Here is a 16,762-nt window from a genome sequence, read left to right on the forward strand (position 1 = left end):
TCCAGTTGTTGTCAAATAATTTAAGCATGCTAATCCCCTTATTAGGGTTTGTTAATCAAGCCAGATAATCAAATTAATAAGTTAATAAGATAAATAGCATTCACATATGCTGACGTTATTGAGCTAAAGCTGGATGTTCAAAAATGTTACTCATGACGGTAACACCTGAATGTGTCCATGAGGAGAGCAGGACAAAAGCAGACTGGGAGGAAGATTATCGGGCGCTCTGCTGCACGAGGGGAACCTTTGAGGTTAGCCAAAACAACGCTGACTATGACTTATTAAAGCAACACAAAGACCCATTTCTTATCTTTGGAAACCTCTTTCATTATCTTCTGTCAGAGATTTCTGTGTGCACACAATGCAGGAAGTGGAAGTCCAGGTTCCTTCTACTGATCCTCTCAGAGTGAGTCTGTACAGTAAGTGCTCTTTGCTTTGAGGAAACACAAACGTACAGACATGACTACACGCGAGGACAGACAAACAAACACGGCTTTCAGCTTCCCACCATCACATGTACACTCGCATAAGACTGCTTTTCACGGCGCTACGCTTCGATGTGTCACAGTGGCTTTGCCATCCCTTAGCTAGCACAGAGCTTTCCACTATGTGACATGTTTTTTCATCACTGTCTTGTGACACTCACAGCCCACCGTATGGATCCTCCGTAGTGGAAACTAATGCACCTGAGCATTCATCTGTAAGACATCAGCAAAAAATAGCTGCTTCATTGTTGCAGTGTCGACACACACCACTTCACCGAAGACGCCCATAATAGGCTCATGTCAAGTTGAGAGCTGCTTGTGTGTGCAGTTTTATTTGTGTGGGAGTGTGTGTGTGTGTGTGTGTGTGTGTGTGTGTGTGTGTGTGTGTGTGTTTGCCAATCAAGACTTGATAGAAAAAAAAACGGATGGTGAAGAGACTGGAAGTGAATCTGTTTCTTTTATTCTCTGTTCCTCATTCTGCGTCGATGGGCTAAACCTGCCTCTGTCTGACTGTCTGCCTCATCTCGGGACGCCAACACTGTCTTAAAAAGAAAAGGGGATTGAGGAGATATGAATCCCCCGCACCACTAAATGGTAATAAAAAAAACCCTCTTCTTTCTCTGGCAGGCTGCTGACGTTGTCTGCCAGCATGTCAGAGCCTAAAGTCTGAACACTGACTGCGAGCCACGTAGATGAAGGGTTCGATAAGGGGAAATAAATACTGGGTACAATGATGAACAAAGATAGTGAGGATCTAGTTTGAGTTGAAGGACAGTGATTCAGATATAAGATGGATGAAACCTGCATCCTGCAAAGTGAGAAACTAACCGATGATCTGTATGCGACGTCGCTGCTCGCTCATGACAAAGACACACTGGTCTGGATGTTTGTGGTGGTGTTGGTTTTGATTGCTCAGGTTTTGTGATTCTCTCTGTCCTGGACATATCGAAAGCAGAAAAACAAGTTCATGTTTTGGTGTTCACCGATGTCAAAATAACTCCAGAGGACAGAAGTGCTGCACTCTCGAAATAATGTCCCAATTAGTCCGTGTTCTGAGCTCCTCCGTTTTGTTTTTTTTTAATAAAATGTCAACACTTCCCAATTAAATGTGAATTTAGTGCCAACAGGGATTTAAGTTGAAACCGTTTTTGGATTTAAAATACACAAATCATCTCAGTACATCAGTGTACTTTAGAAATGGAAAAAATCTCCAAATTTGAACAGGAAACAGTTTAACAGAAGAGGAATAATAGAAAAACATCTGGAGAAATAAAAAAGAGATATAGGAGGTAATTCTTCTACGCAGTATTTTTACACACCATTTTTAAATGGTCGTTCAGTAGGACCCTTAAATTGATTCCTTAAGGACCTAAATTACTTCGATAACTTCAAGAGAACACGAAAACAACAAGCCTTTACTTTATGCAGCTGCATGTTTGTTTCTTATTTATATCTTATTGAGTTTGATGAACAAAAAGCAGAACTAAGTAGCAGAACCTGCACCTCATGGAGTCAATAAAGACAAAGCTGCTCAATGCTGCTGAAAATGTGTTGACGTTATTGTTACTTTGCATTTCTCCAAACTTGATGCCCTTTTTCAACACATTTTAAGAATCAAAAGATCGTCTTTATCAATGTTTCTGGTTCTCATCTTCAAATGACTATTCCACTAACTGTCAGTCAGAAAAAGTACTTTTGTTCTGTCGTTTGGCTGAGCTAACCCTGCGTGCTCTAAAAAGTCACATTTAACACCAGCTTACTGCATGCGTTACTGACTGTAAGTCCCTCTGCGTTAATGAAAGACTCACACTCATAATCACACATTGGCTCTAAAGATAGAAACCAAGGCGAGCAGGCAGTCAGGCAGCAATCATATCATTTCCTCAGAGGCCCAACACTTTGGTAGGCTTGTCTTAACTTCCTCCCTCTTCACCAGCTTTATGCGTGGGTCGCACCAAAATAAGATGCAAAGGTCCTCAGCAGTGGAGCGCGACCTCGCTAATTAAGACCAGTATTAAAGGGAAGCAGAAGTTGTCGCGTTGTTGACTGGTTTTTGGAGGGAGGGAGCTGACTGAGCTTGAGGCGTATGCTAATTAAATCTCCCATATGGTAACTTGTACCGCGTCCACACTGGAGGAGTCACTCATGTGAGAGATTGCTCGCTGGCAGAGAAGACAAGAAGAGGCAGGAAACAGGGCTTTCCCTCAGTCGCTTTTCAATTGTGGAGAGCGGAGGGAGGGACAGGGACTGGTGAAGGGTTACAAGAGAAAAAAAGGCATCTTGAACTTCAAATCTGCCTTTTCCTAGACATCTTCGAATCAAGACAAGACTCAGTCCTGAAATAAAATGTGCCACACAGATGTGGTGACAGTGGGGAGGATGGAGAGGAGGAGGAACAAAGAGATCCTTTCAGACCACGTCCTGTTCCAACACAGCTATCCTCACCCAGGGTTGTATTGGCTGTCTTCATTGTTCCATCACAAAGCACACACAGGTTTCTTTGGAGAGCAAAATTTGAAGCTTTGTCAATCCATCATCTTGACTGAGACACTGACTTCAGCAGACTCGGAGAGGACAACAGGACGCACCATAAACTGGGCACTCACACCGAGCATGTCAACGTTTACTTGAACTCAGAGGGTTTTGGCAGCCCGGGCTGGATTTTAGAGCGTGATCAGAAACCAGAACCAGACAGAAAAGATGGGTCTAATTTGAAGGATGCTGACACATGATAGACAGCAGTGTGCTGTGCTTGGCAAGCTGAGCATCATAATTGGACAAACTGCCGTCTAGACAGATTTTCAAATTTGGCTTTTTCTTGAGCACTTAACACTAATGACCACCAGTGAAAAGCAACTTCCTGTTTAGACAAACACATCAGTCATACTAAGAAGAAGAATCAGAGACTGGAATGTGAGACCCGTCCCCTCCTTCTCCTAAACCTGCAGCTGGGGGGCTTAACTGAGGATCCATGAAAGAGTTTGTGTTTATTGTCAAATGAGCTATTAAAGTTGATGAAGTTGGTGAAAGTCATTTCTTCTTCTCTTATGAACTGCATGCCGCTGATCTTTTCCTGAGGACTGGAAGACTCCCACACTTTGACGTTTGACCACAAAACAAATCAGAGTTTTAAAACAAAACCTTTTTTCTGAATCAGCATTTTGGCCTACGAGCCTGCTGGCTTTAAATCGATGCAACACGACAGATAAATATCTGCACGTGATGCTGCATGCCACATTATTTGACAGAGTTTCGGCGAAATGTTCGACCGGCATATCAGTGCATGAGTTTGAGTATTTCAAGGCCAACCAATGCACACTGTAGTCTATTATGAAAGCATGTGAGCAAGACAGATACAGATACAACAGTGACATAACATTCAAATGAGTCCTCAAAATAAACTTTGTAGAGCAGATGTGTCTTGATTTGTATCTATTTATACTGATTTTAAAAAGTGAATAAAGTGGGTCGGAAAGAAAACAATCATCCCCTCTTTAAGCCCTTTGTCAATCCCTAATGCTTCTTTTACTAAGACGAAAAGTGTGCACAAATGCAAAAGTCGATATGTCATCCTGGAGATTGGACAATACAAAGGAAGCAGATGTGACTGCAGCATCATATAACCCTCAGCACATTACAAGTCATGCATCATTTTCATGGAGAGGACAATTCCTCAGAGCATTGCACACAAACACTGACATTAAGGAGCGAGCTGAATATTAAAAGAGTCCTCCTCTCCACCGTAAGCGGCTAAGCCCGTTGTTATTGGAAAAGACTCAATCATAACAGACAAACACAGCAGTCATGATGACAAACAGTGTAACTCTACTCCTCTCTGTGGATGACACGGTGGAGCTCATTACTTCTTAATCAACACGCAGAGAGGCTGCAGGATGCGGCTGATGCTCCTTGTTTACTTTCACATCTCCATCTCAGGTGACCTCTGCTGCTCTTTGATGGCATCAGCACGCCGTCATCAGTGAGCCGAGGGTGTGAAATCATATTGAGGGAAGGATCAGGCAGGGATGAATAACAGTAACTCTGTCTGCGTCTGTTGAGATGGTCAGAGTTTTTCTCCTCTGCCTGCCTGTTATTGTCTGAAATCTGACACAGCTGCCCGACGCTGTCTGTGAATTTGATCAAAAACGAACGAGGAGATCATTTTGCTTTTAAAGTCCTCAGACTGAGGCAAACTGTGCTTCTAATGCATCTGCACTGAAGCCTCTCCTGCAGCCGGAGTAGCTCCAAACCGATCGTGTGCATACAGATCTTTAAAACCCAGAAACATATATCACTCAACATGTTAACAGCTTCCATGGTCTGCTTATGTTTTTAGGTTACCCTTGGACTCATAATGAGTGAGGGTGGATGACAGCGGGGGCTCAGCTGCTGCACAGAGCACAGCAGGGCCGACGGGCTGTTTAGGGGGGGAACTGCTCGTCATGATGCAATCCCACAGAGACAAGAAACAACAACCGGGAAGCTTTTTCAATGACCACAAAGTAGCAGCACACACAACACGTACGAAGAACTGTAGCATGGAGTAAAGCTGCTGGACTGGCATCCATTCGAGGAGAAAATATCATGAAATATCCCCCGTGTGTTGCCTATCAGAACAATAACTAATCAGTCCAGCATCATCCTTCTTTAAACGCCTGTCAACGTGTTCATTTCTGCTGTAAAAAACAAAAAGAAACAAGTACTGAGTAGAACATCTCTATAAAGGTGAGATGAGAAATTTGTCTGACTAATCTCATTGAAACCAAAAAAAAGGGCGAGTCTAACTGACCCGAGGTTCCCGGCAACAGGCATGCGTGCTTTGTATAACACACTTGCTTTTGGTTACCACAATCACAGCCAAACAGGCCCACACCCCTTCCACTAGACTTTCATATACAAACGCTTGTGCGCAGGTGTTTTCACACTCAAACTAACAACTAGCAGTTTGGCCCCCTGAGTCTGTGTGTGCTTAACTGCAAAATATCCTGCAGTGGTTCATAAAAACACAAAAGGTGAATGCCAACCACTCTACAAACAACCGACCTCCGTGGAGTGAATCGTGTGAAACAAACTCCGCCCTTTTTCCTTCCCTCCTGAAGATGCTGTTTGCTGAACAAGGTGCACTATCGTAACATCAGGACATCAGTGATCCTGAAAGCACTGACGCTTAGTGTCGAGATGTGATGTCAGCATACAACTTGTGATATTTCAAAGGATTCTGGTGCAAACATCCGAACTCACCCCTGTCAGTGGGCCGAGTGACTAACAGGCTTTACATCAGATGCTGAATGTGCACGTGAGCGAGTTGAAGTCTGGCCGGGAGATCCCGCAAAGCTGAGTCACTGCCGACTTTATTGCAACAATTTATGCGCAAGAAAAACTGAAGAAAGTTTAGAAGAGTTCAGCACGCACTCCTCTGTTTGTGTGTTTGTGGCACGCAAACAGGAAGTGAACACGGGGCAATCACAAGGAACAAAAGCCAACAGGGTTTTTTTTAGTTTTTTTTTTTTTAGGGACAACCAAATCATTGAGAAGACTTTAGCTTCTTTTCAGAGCAGATAGGCAGAGGTTGAACTCAGCGGGGGGAAGGAAACAAACAAAGTCTGCAGAATGAAGCAGACTGTTTCTGGACAGGAAGTGTGGCTTTTTTGTGAAGAGGAAGTATGTGACATGTTTGACTGACCGCTAACTCAACTGTGTTTAAAGTGTGCTAGCTAAGCATGCAACCAGACTGCAACTAAGTTATAAATATTATCCACCTACTTCAACTGTATTCACATCAATTCTGTTTATTTCAGTGTCCTTGTCACTGCTGTCTCCAAATGTTACTGAAAACTAAAATCTGCATGTCTGTACATTCTTTACCTTGTCAAGCTCCTTGTGCTTCTTACTGTGTAGGTAAACTGAGAGTCAAATGTATGTACACACACTCAGCCAGATTGAAGTTGTTATTGTTATATGGTGCACTGTACACTTCAGGACTTTGACATTATTTGACATTTACTTCACTGCTCTGCAAAGACACAAACTTTAATGTTAACAGAAATAGAAGATGACTCGTGGGATACTACCATTACATCATCACTCCAGGAGACTCAGACCAGTCAGATGTTTTTTGTCAAATTAAATTTATTTCAAGCTGAGTCATTCTAAATATGTTTTTTACTCGCACATTATTATTTACAGATGTCTTCTCATCTCCAAAACAAACGTGGCCCAGTAATCAGCAGACTCGGGATGCGAGCAGAGGCCGAGAGCTGAGCTGCTGCTCATTTTTTTGGAGCTTCTCTTGGTTTGGGTTTTTTTTTTAAAGGATTTCTTTGGTTCACACGGTTTTGACTGGAAATCCACAGAGGTCCCGCCCTCTCCAAAACAACCGATGTTTGGATTAAAAGTGTTGGTTTTAAATAAAGATAAATCAGTGTAAATCAAGCTCTTCGTTAAGCTTCGGGGCCTGCAGGCTAATTTTAAGTCACTACTCAATATATTCTAAATCCAGTCACATGATTTGATTGAGTTAAAAACACTGCTGACATGACAGGAAGGACTAAGAAACTGCTGGAAGAGCTTTACCGTCTGCATGACAGCTAGAGCGCAGATGAACGAGTGTTTGAAAGCTAAATCCAGAATAAACTAAAGATGGGCTTTGGTGAGGCGCTGAGTGGATGAAAACAATCACAAGCCAAGCTTTGAACTGAGCAGCCACCTCTAAATCTACTGACACAAACTGTAGTCTATACAGAGCTAATAAACTGCCACCCTGTGTGATCAACAGTGTGAGTCCTGTTTAACAACAGTATCCATCTCATCCCATATCGTCTGATACGACCCCCAGCCTGAGGCTCAGACGAGGTTTGGGTGTTTCCTAAATGTCGAGCTTTATCCGAGCGAAGAGGAGTCAGACAGGAAGGTGTGAAGATACAGATGGACCATATGCTGGTGTGGGTTAAATGTTCGCTCCACTGGACAGAGAGTAGCAGGCATGCTGCTGACACGTCTGCCTCGTCTGCTCCTGAACAGAGCGGGACAACACAATGGTTTAAAGTCAGTCAGGACGGCGTCTTAAAACTCTTCTTCACTGGCAAAATGTAAGAAAAATACACATGGCCCCAACTGATAATCAATCTAGTCTATATCCTGGCCATCTCGGATGTCTCAACAAGTGTCAAATGTTGGCCACTTACTATTCATTTTTCAACACAATAAACTCTATACAGCCATTTAACAACAGCTAAAAGCAAGAGGGAAATAAGAGGAGAGAAGTAAGAAAATGCCGTGATTGTCCAACGTGGTTCAGTTGCATCACAGCAGTAAATCAGATGTGTACAGACAGACTCATAGTGCAGGGTTGAAGCTTTAGGAGCTGCCGTCACACTGCGAGCAGGCAGGGCGATGTTATCTCAAGGGTCGCTCAGGCCGTGGATTTTAATGAGATTTTTGATTTGCCTTTACCTCCATCAAAGGTTAACCGATTAAACATGGATTAATGGCACGATGAACGTCTCTAAGATCATGGCCTCATGGCACCTTCACTGACATTTAGGACACCACGGCAGAGTTTTAGTTGATTGCATCATACTGGAGAGGCGGGTATTTCTAACATTATGTACAGGAAAACTACAGAGGAGAGACACGTCAGCGTTCTCCAAGTTCCCTGAATTACCTAAGAAATGTATTTAGTCCAAAACAGAGTACATCAACATTTAAAGTGCACATCAAACACATCTGTGCTCTTGGATTAAGAGACACATGTACTTGTCTTTTACTTTCTACACAAAGAGCTCAATGTAATCATTTGATTCTGATGAAACATGCAAACAGCAGATTCATTATGTTGGTTAACCTTTCTTTGGTTATACTCTTGGATAAACAGTGTGCCAGTGACCTGATGGATTTTATACTTCCTGCTGGTCATCCGAGCAAGTGGACGTGTTCATGAAATACAAGACAACTGAATAATGAGATGATGGTGTAATAAAGTGATTCCAGAGCAGAGGCTCTAAACACAATTAGTCCCTTCTTATAGGATAATCACATCGCTCCATTCCAGCCGCATAATTACCTCAATCTTCATTTTTCTTCTTTGTGAGTGGACTTCTTAAATTTCAAGCAGCTCCTCCATAATGAGTCTAAGGATGGCATTAATGGGGACAAAACAGGGCCATTTTCCTGATTGCCAATGGCTACATCAGCATTCACTCACACTGCTGCGCCATCTCACTGAATTTAGATATCTCACACACACAACAGACCGCCGTATATCAAGCACAAGCTCAAACACTTGTCAAGGTTTTTCCCGCAGGCCCTGAGAGCCCCTTTTCACTTCTCTGTGGTTCCCACACCGCCTGAAACAGCCCTCAAACAGAATCCCAGATCCACAGATTCAGGACTTTTCTATGCAAGTCCTCAGGTCACCAGCCTCACACTCTGTACCCCTCCTTATCCAGGAGAAAACAACAACAAGCTAAAAACAATGCGCCCATTAAGGGTCTCTCTCTTTTGGGAGAGGACTGGGATGGCCAGGGCAGTTCTGGATTGGGAATGGGGGCCATTTTGGGGTCGACATGGCATGAAATTGAATAAATAAATGAAGAAATCCCCTCTTTGTGGCCTGAGTGCAGCGGAGAATGGCCCGTGGTGTTGCCACAATGAGGGACCCCAGCAAACCTAAACAGACTTCTTTCTCTCCGACGCCGTAATTCACATCTCTCCCTCCCTCCAAAAAAAGCTTCCCTTCACCCTCCAACCAGCCCCTCACTGTCTTCCAAGAGAAACCCTTTTTGGCAGAGCCAATCACCAAAAACACAAAGTCTTCTTTGAGTCTGGTCCAGTTTTTTTTTTCCTCCCACTTTCTCTCACTTCCGCTTTGAAGGACTTGAGAGCTCTTTGAAACGCACACATGGGCGGAAACTAAACCCTACAGGGGGATGAGACTGTGTCTCAACCGCAGAAGACAGACGGACAGCACTGGACCAGAAAACTTCCTGAGTAAGACTGCCTACTCATCAAGCCCACTTCAGCTCTTTTGCACCACTGAATGTATGCGGTGAAAACTCTCTGTCTGGATTTGAGCCTTTTTGGTCCAAAAATTGTCATGGCTGCAAACATCTGACTCATCTGTGCATGACTTGTTTTTTAGGGGGGGGGGGGGGCATGTCTTTACGATGTGGTACATAGTAAAAATATCTTCAGTGACATCTCCTCTTCCTCACTTTCGTCACACAATTAAAGCCTCATTCCCATTTCTTCCACTCTTAGCAAATCAAAACCGCCAAGTTGACAACTTCTGTTCTCACATATGCTCCCAGTGATAATGAAAATGGAAATAGCTTGTGATGCACTGTAGCGTGCTGGATCATATGTCTTAATTTCCTTTTTTTTTTAAACTCTTATAACCAGCTAGCAAGTTCAATGCACATCCACTAAATCTGTTAAAGTGGTCAAATTCTATCTGCATTTGACGTCTGTGCTTTCATCCATATCTTTCCTTAAACCAAATATGCTTGGCTAAATGATCACCAAATTTTATCAGGTTTTTCAAAGATTTGTCTTTGAGTCCTTCTCCGAATGACTTTCATGTTGAGGGGTGACATGTGGCGATCAGAAGATAACATCATGGGCCAGATTGTCAAGGCCATCTGGACGTTTGGATGTGAGTGTGGCGAGTGTGGCGTTGAGTGAGCTATCAGAGACCTGTGAAGCAGAGCGAAGAGCGGCTGCGGAGAAAGATGTATTACACCAAACTATTTCAGCTGCATGCAGCAAGGCACTATCCTCCACATATTCCCTGTAGAAATGAGTAAACATATGTTCACCTTGTCCTTGCAATGCAATAATTATGTCTTAATGTAAATGAGAAAAAAAAGTCATGCAAATATTAATTTCTCACCAATATTTGTAGTCTGAGTGAGTAATGTATCTGACCTATGTTGCAGACTATGCATGAAAAGAAACTATGACCCTCTTTGCACTTGGTAGCAACAGTGCGCTGATCACAAGTGGACAGCACTTGAGTGAGAGTGTTGATGCTTCACATTCAAAGAGTAAGCCCAGTGTTCACTTCTGAGCCCTCAGGGGGGGTGCTGTTGTAAACAGGGCCAAAAACAGTATAAAATAAACTAGAAGATTCTGACCTAAATCTTCAAATCTTAAGATTTTATATTTCTGTTTCATTGTATTTTTAAGGTCTGGTTAATATCATCATGGTCAATCGTAAAACAAAGTTAGACCACACTTAAGGGGAATGACCAGAGTTTTACTCACATAAATATATTAATGATCACATGGAATGAAGACAGTATTTGGTGGTCCACATGCTTGTAAATGCATTCTGCTGCTGCACCTGAAATGGTTTTTAAAGGGTTTTTAAATCTATGTCCACTACACAAGGTGCCATGGATGAAAGGGTTAACTTTTGGAACATAACCAAGAAAACCCAGACAGAGAGAGCCACACCTGGCATTCAGCTGGGCAGACATAAACTGTGTCATGGACGCAGACTAATTTGGTAAAAAACCAAATTAGTGTCCTACACTACACCATAATGGTGATTTGGCAAAGCAGAGTGGGATGATCACAGAGGACACCCACTGATTAAGACCAAAACACTAATTTACCAACTCCATAGAGAACAGTATTTAATGGATGTACAGACAGCAGCTAGTTGAAGCCATTTCCATCTATAAAAATGCTAAAAACACTGACCTACATTCTGTCTCAGCTTCTCCTTTTGGCAGCCACTAACGCCACTAACACTTCTGTTAGACTCCCGTTCTGAAAGTGATGCTTCCAGGACGATTTTGATTCACAATATTCCAGCTCGTTGCAGCATCAAAGTGTTGCAGAGAGATGACACAGAGTGGAACTTCTCATTGTGAAAGTAGATCATATTTAATCAGACTATGAAAAGAGGCAGTCCTGGTATCCCAATTAACTGTGAGAGGGCTGCAAAAATGGTTCACTGGTTCCTTAAATTGATATTTTGGCTCTCAGGGAGTATTTGCAAATGATTTTTTATTTTCTGAAAAAAAAATCTGTACATCATTTTAAAATGAAATTTAAAATTTCATATTTACAAAAAAATAAGATATCTCACTTCTTTCCAGAAAATGTGAACTCAATGAACACACAAAACATGATGGTCCAAATCGTTCTGGATGGAAGAACGTAAACATATGCTGACCTGGATGAACACATTGAATAGGTGTTTAGACTTTATAGAAACACAGCACCTCACCTCTATTATGCAAAATATTATACTAGATTAATAAGCTAGAAGATTATTAACCAATAATACTCTAGCAACAGCATCATCGATAAATACACATCATGATGAACTTAAACATGTCCGTCCCTGAAAAATAAAAGCAGGCTACAGCTATGAAGTGTTCTGTATGACCTCATTTGAAGCAAAGAGGATGTCTGGCAGCAGCCAGTCGGGTTGAATGTTGTTTTTAAACACTTGTAAAAAGAGCTCCTTGTTTTTCTTTTGCTCTGTGATGAATCCATTCTGTAGAGCGTCATGTAAATCACAGCTGGAGGCAACAACAACAAAAATCCCCCCAAAATTGGCCGTGGCTATACGCCATGTCAAAACTTGGTACAGTTTCCTAAAAGGTTTCCTGTCAGCACAAGTGAACAAAATGATCGCATTAACGGCTCGAGCATGTATGACTCAGGCCTTTAATCATGCCATGTTAGCTGGCAAAAAAATGTCAACACACTGGACCTGTGCCAAAATACGAACCCTTCAGCGAGCGGGTCCAAGAGTTGGCCAGCTGCTGTCTTGAACACTTACAACGACAAAGTCTGCAGCCACTCGGAGTTATTGGGTTTCATCACAGAAGTAGGACAGATTTCCATTCATTGGTCAAGTCCACTTGTTATCTCAGAGTCATTGTTGACCTTTGCACGACATTGTAATTACTATACACGCACTTAATATTCCAACACTTTTGTAAATGAACCAAATGACATAATTCAACAATGTTCTGTCTGATCTTCATGGTTCAGCACTCACGCTGGCTGACACACACTCAGCATGCTCTGTTGGCACTTTTATGCTGAACAATCCTCAAGTCAGCATGCTAGGCTGACTTACAGTTCACCTGAGCTGTCACACCAAAGACAACATGGATGAAAGACGCTACAAGACCCAACTGGATTGAAGCTCAACCCACAGATTGACACCTTCAACCCATCTGTTTGTCTTTTAATCACGATCTTAAGTCCACTGGCACGACTTGACACCTTGACACCCGTTCTAATGGGAGGATGGGTTTTGGATAACCGGGAGGTAGCATCCATGGCTATAAATGAAGCCAAAGAGGAAGTGCCAAAAGCCGCATGTCTCATGAGCGGCTACTTGCGGTTTGCTCTAAAAAGGAGTCAATACATGCAGAGACCGGGCGGCGCCAACTCTACAAAATAGAGAGCAAGGCGCGCTAGACTGACGCATACAGCATTACCTGCTTCCATCATCAGTGGATGGATTAATGGTTGCAACTAGTTTCCACAAGCGGCGCTGAGGGGCGTTACAAGTCCAGCCGCATTAACTAGGTCATCGACTCCGTCACTGTGAGGGATCTCATGGACCCAGTACGGTCCAGTCGAGGTCCCACTACAGAAAGAGGGGAAGTCTTTGGTGGCTTCATCTTCATCTGAGAATTCACTTGATGGCTTTTGGTAGCCTGACCGTTGCTCTCGTCCGAATATGTTTTATTTTGGCTTCGTCTTTGCGATATGCTGCTGCAGTGTCGCAGAACAAGTGACAACAGAAGCAGTGGGTTGATCGAGTGTGATATGGGTGTGACACTCCTTTGTCCCATTGTGTTAAGGCTTGTGTACAGTCCAGCTTCCTAACTGGACAGCATACAAGCCGGATATTTACTCGGACCTGCTCCGATCAGAAAACAACTTCAACAGTCCTGTAATCTTACCCAGACTTCATCCGACATCGTCGACACATTCTCTGCCTTTAAGAAGCCCTGTGTCAAGATGTTCTATGGTGGATTTGTTGTTCAGCACCTCGAGGAGGTGAATGACCTCTGCTCCTGGAAGTAGCCACACATCTGGTTGTATTTGAGAACGCAAACAAACATTGTAAGGGCGCTGTCACAGTTTGTAAACCAAACAGGGAGCTCCAATGGGAGAGCTCCTCTCCTCTCCGTCCTGTTCAGTCATCTGTCAGGAGCGACCTCATGAAACATGCTGCAGCCGGCGTCCATCCTGAGAAAGAGCGTGTCCTAACTTTGTTCAGGTCAAGATATCCGAGGGGACATTAGAGATCTCCTGTTTCTGTACTTCAACAAGTCATGCCAGGTCAGCCGTCTGTATCATATATCAGCTTGAAAAGCACTTCACAGAGCTTTTCAGATACACTGTTCTCATATCTGCTTATTTGTTTGGCTTACTCAAGTTGTAAAAAAAAGTCTCCATTAACCAAACAACAACTGCAAAGTCTGTTTTGCCTGCATTCTTGACACTACATGACCTGCTGCTTGACACAGTGAAGTGCCTGATACAATGTTCATGAGTTCTTCTGGTACATTTTTTCCCCTTCTTCCACACCACTCAGATATTTAAAGTACCGCCTTCTAAATAGTTTCACTTTAACTTCTAGAAACACTTGAAAAGAAACGTGTAATCTTTTTTAATACCTATGACGGCAAAGTCGACATTCATAAAGACATCCTGCTGCCCCGATCACGTCAAATGACTTTTCTCCTACGCTAATTCAAGCTGGAACAATGTGCAGACATCTCCAGCGGGGCGGGGTGATGGTAAAGGGGGGTGGGATGTTGACATCATGCCTCCGGGTGTTACAGTGGTTTAGACTTGTTAACTTGAATTCTTAAAATTCCTGCCACAGTCTTATGCCTAAAAGAAATGGCTTATCAACACACATGACTTCAAAAAAAAAAAAAAAAAGATTAAGTTGGAAAAATTGGCACAAGCTTCCTTTTATGCAGCAGCCTCCACTGTAATGAGTCGGCTTCCCCGGATGGAAAGGTGCACAGTGACCAACACTTCATGTTCATAAAGGTATGTCAGTGGTTTATGATTGGACCTCAGCTGAAAGTCAGGACAGGGCGCTTTATTTATGTAACTTTTACAAATCAACAGAACCCAGAAAGTTCTTTACAGTCAGGGAGGCTGGGTTAGAATTGGGCTGTTCATGTTCATAGTCAAATGAAAACAGACAGTTGTATTCAACACAGCAAACAAAGAGGGAAACAGGCCCAAAATATCATTAAATCAACAACCAGCAGTAAGAGGACCCGACAAACGGAACTACCTGGAAGAGAAGAGCGAGTCAATGATTGTGTATTTCAGTGCTGCTGTCTCTTTTCAAACACACTGCCTGCATTAATAAACTGCTTTTCTTTTACTTTATCAGTGGATCTCTTTGCTCAGGGAGGATAAAAAGCTGTGCAGTGATGATGGAAGATATAAAAGTAGATCCAATCATCACGACTGCGATAACAAGAAAACGTGTTAATCCCACTTATGATACAAGGTAAAAGTTCTGTCTGTTATTTTATTTGAACATCCATATCTGCCTCTGCTGAACACCACCCTCGTGATTGATGGTTTGACTCTCCATAGAGTCTGTATACAGTTTCACCAACAGGGATTTTAAAGGCCAGTAATAATAAAATCCTCACAAAAACCCCAGTGGTCTGCCATAACTCTTCTACCTGCTGTTGGTACTCCACAGGCTGTTTTTCCCCTTTTTGCTATTGCTATATATGTGAAGCCAGCCTGTGTTTGGATGACTTCAGCTGGGCTGAGGTTGCAGTGAACTGAAACCACCAGCATTGTGGCCAAGATGAGAGTTAGAATCTGAAGCTATTTATACCCACTGAGCCCAGAGAAACTTCATCCTGGTCTTTCCCACCAAGTGGAGGGGAGAGCTGAAGAGATGGGGGGGGGGGGGGGGGGGAAAGGTAAGAAGGCGCTCAAGCTAAGAGAGGAAGCTCAATACTGGCGTCCTGCATGTGTGTCTTCCTGGGCAGGAGCCGGACGATGTGTGTGTTTGAATGCACATGTCATCCTGTTTGCTTAGCAAGTGTAAAGAAAAGGCAACAACCGAGAGAAAAAAAAGAGGAAGGGGTGTGAAAAGCTGCAGCTTTATAGTGTACGTGCATGCACATACAATAAAACGTCTCCACAGGAGGAAACCTCAGCGTAGGACAACATGTGTAATCTCACTTGTGTGTGGGCCAAAGCTCGGGTCAGAGGGGCAAGATTTCCAGATGTTTCCTATTATCCTGCAGCCCTGACAGGACCTTCCTGGTCACCCTACACTCTCGTTCATACTCTGAATTAAGAAGGAAGGCTGAAAGCTGGCTAACTTTACGGCCACATGATTATTCTGTTGGCTTTACCGGAGAGGATTCAGAAAGGGACGGGTCAGTGTGGTGAAAAGATGGCAAAACCCAATTCCTACAGTTCTGCAGGAAAATCCCTCACATGTGTGGGGTGTGACGTCAATGCCCCTGTTCCTGACATAGACAGACTACATTTTGGTGGATCACCACGGGGAAAATCCAGTTGCTTGGATTAAATCAACAAAGCACAGCCCTGAAGAAAATCCCCACTAATCTATGGCTTTAAGAAATTATCAATTCACACATAGCAGGGATTTTTTTTTTTCCTTCAACAAAAGCAGGAAGAGAGCAGTTATCACCACTGACTGGGATTTTAAAAGGAAAAGGAGTCTGCTTCCACTTGGTCTTCAAGGAGAAACTGATTTGGAGATTTGCAATGACAACAAAGCGCAGACCCATTCCTCTAATCCCTCCATTCACATGTCGTCTCCCCCCCCCCCCCCCCCCCCCTTCTCACCTCTTCTCCTCCCCACACCCCTACATGCTTCCTCTCTGGCGGGGTGAGCTTGTTGGCGCTGGTAATTGCCAGGGGATGAGTGACATGCAGAATGACTGAGATGCCGAAGCCGGGATAAGCATCTCTTTTGTGTGTCATTGCAATCGTTGCAATTGAGGAACGATGCCGCACGGGGGGCTAAAGATCTATCAGGTGGAGGAAGACTACAAAGGGAGGGTGAAAATAAATCAGTGATAAGGAAATCCAGATTGGTGGCTGTTCAATTTCTACTGACATGAAACCCCGAAGACACTGAGCTGAGCTAAATAATCAGCTGTGGACAGATAAGACAGAAGCTGGCAACAGAAGTGAATCCATAGCATGTAATGCTAAGCCTGGGTAATGAGATTCTGGACTTAAAGGGATACAATGCAATATGATGATTTTTG

The 16,762-nt window shown here is 43.2% G+C and overlaps 1 protein-coding gene across 4 annotated transcripts in view; it reads right to left on the reverse strand.

Moving 5' to 3' along the window:
• The window catches only part of prex1 (phosphatidylinositol-3,4,5-trisphosphate-dependent Rac exchange factor 1), a 95,708-nt gene that overhangs the window by 74,337 nt on the left and 4,609 nt on the right, over positions 1 to 16,762 (reverse strand). The window lies entirely within an intron of this gene.

The sequence above is a fragment of the Symphodus melops genome (genome assembly GCF_947650265.1).
Source record: "Symphodus melops genome assembly, chromosome: 13".
Classification (NCBI taxonomy): domain Eukaryota; kingdom Metazoa; phylum Chordata; class Actinopteri; order Labriformes; family Labridae; genus Symphodus; species Symphodus melops.